A 2500-nucleotide genomic window follows, 5' to 3' on the forward strand; every position below is an offset into this window, starting at 1 on the left:
GCACGGTCTATTCCGCTGCATAAAATGTAGGACCGTGACAAGTGGTATCAGAGCCCGGTTTGTCCTGCAATAGGCGAACCGAGGAACGGATGGTATTGGTTGGTGATGCTTGGATCCGTAGAACCCCGATGCTACTGTGAAAGGGGCGTGAAATCAATAGATCAGGCCGACGGGGCCAAAATTATGGTTGCCACAGAGGCACCAAATGCGAGCAACATAGCAGATAAGGCCGAGAGGGCCAAAGGACTGCCAAAGAAAAGGCAGAGAGCAAGAGACGATGATAACAGGGCATGAAGGCCGAATGTTGGAATGCCGTGGAGGCACAAGCTTCAGAGGAAGCACAACTGGACCACAGAGCTGGGGTAGCCTCAGAAATATTGGTGCACATGAGCACAAAATGTCGGATGTGGAGGCAAAGGACTTCAATAGAAGCAACAGCCTTGAGGGCATGGTGGTCAGTGCCATGAGGGCACGAGACTCTGGTGCGAGAGTCCATAAGGAAACCTTAAGTGAGCCGGTTCGGTGAGAGAGTAACCGTTTGCTTGGGTGGAATTCGGACGAGCGCTGGAAGCAGGCGTCGAAGGCATAAGTGGGGGAGTGTTCATTGCATTGACACCCTACACCTTGGGCATAAAGAAGTGGCGGTTTTGGAAGCCTAAATCTGAGATAGGCAGCGTGCATTGAAGCAGAAGTCTGGTTGAAGAAGTTCATGGGGGACAACACCTTATCCTTGAATCTTTTGGCCAGAGTTGGATGGAGCCAAGAGTAGGCCCATGATCAAGTAGCCTTGTGGAGTTTGAAAGCCATTTGTGGAAGGATAAGGGCCAGACAGTGATGAGTCTAGGGAAACCAGAACCTCACAAAAGCGAAATGCCAAAAGACGTATGTAAGCATGGAAAGGGAAAGGACTATGAAGGAAAGTCTCAGTGGAGACCAACAAAATGTCCTTATAAGACCAAGAGGGTCAAATTTGAGTATGGTATACTGCCGGAGGGCAAGATTTGGGTTCAAGAAGGAACCTTGGATGCGTGGAGCATTGTAAATTTGCCAGAGGGCAAAAACTGGCTCAGAGGAGGAGCCGAGATACAAAAGTGAGCAAGATTGAGGCAAAGAACTAAGGAAAGGACTTAGTTCAAGACGACACTAGGTGTCAACAGCCGAAATAAGGGGGTCGCAGAAGAGAGGACCTCCATTCAAGATGTGGTAATTCGTCGGGAAGAGGATGCCACTTGCGCAAGGGTTGGCGTTGGAAGCCACAAGAACAAATGCACACTTAAGGGATGTTGTGCATAAATTTGCCTTTGGAGAAGGCAAAGCTAGCTTGAGAATTGCTAGCACATCACCATCGTGGAGATGGAAATTTGAGATGCACACTCGAGGGATGTTGTGCATAAATTTGCCTTTGGAGAAGGCAAAGCTAGCTTGAGAATTGCTAGCATCACCATCGTGGAGATGGAAATTAGAGCTCGGGAAGCTATTCGTCCAAGAAGGGACGTGAAGTTGGCTAAGAGTGATGCCAACAAGTGAAGAAAGCATTCGTCCAAGAGGGACAATAAGCGTTGGCTTGGGTGCCAATGAAGGAAGAGAGCATCTGTCCAAGGGGGACATGAGTCTGGCTAGGGTGCCAGCGAGATACATAAGAGGCAGAATTCATCCGAGGGGGACACGATCTGCATATGGAGCTGAAAGTGCGGGGCGAAGCACTAATTTATGCACAAGGAGGTGCAGGTTTTGAGGAAAGCTTGAGTTTGGGTGAATGCATGCAGTAGGTCCTTGGCCAAGTCCAAGGGTGGGCGCACGAAGGTCGTCACAGAGGTGATTCTACAGAGGTAGAGGGACGAAGTATGCAGGATCTTGAGTTTGAGCCTGAAGAGCTTATGTGGAGGAAAGATGTTACGCGGAGTGCAGGAGTCTTGAGGATAGCCAGTGGGCACGTCGATGAGGGCATCGACATAATCAAGTGGGGGAGGATGTGACGGTCCGCACCTTTGGAATGGCCTAGTGGCACTTTCGTAAATATTTGAAGGTCGGGATCTTCGATCCCGGGCCATGGGAAGTTCTTAAGAATGTCACTAGGATGGTGCATATCGAATGGCAAGCCAAGATGTGAAGGTTTGCTAGAGAAAACCCCATTATGATTCCTCGCACAAAGTGATATCTATGGGTGCCAGAAAGGAAATGGCTCAATAAGCTCTTTAGGGGGGTGGTCCGTGTTGGCTCTCCACGGCCCCCGGCTCCGGCTTCTAGCTTGGGCTAAGCGAGCCTCCCATGGGCGACGGCAAGCCATGGGGCGGACATATAGTGCCACGAAGGTGGGCATATGTCTCCGAGGGGCAGGGAGTCCCGAGGACAGTACCGGTAGGTGCTATGAGCTGGTATTGCGCGTCACTCCTGTGTCAGAGGCTAAGTGTAGCATTCGCTATGCCGTTTTCTATCGGCTATGCCAAGAACACACGTAGGCCTTTGTTACAAGGTTGTGGCAAATGTGCCAATGAGCGGG

Source organism: Ziziphus jujuba, chromosome 7 (genome assembly GCF_031755915.1).
Source record: "Ziziphus jujuba cultivar Dongzao chromosome 7, ASM3175591v1".
NCBI classification, from domain to species: Eukaryota; Viridiplantae; Streptophyta; class Magnoliopsida; order Rosales; family Rhamnaceae; genus Ziziphus; species Ziziphus jujuba.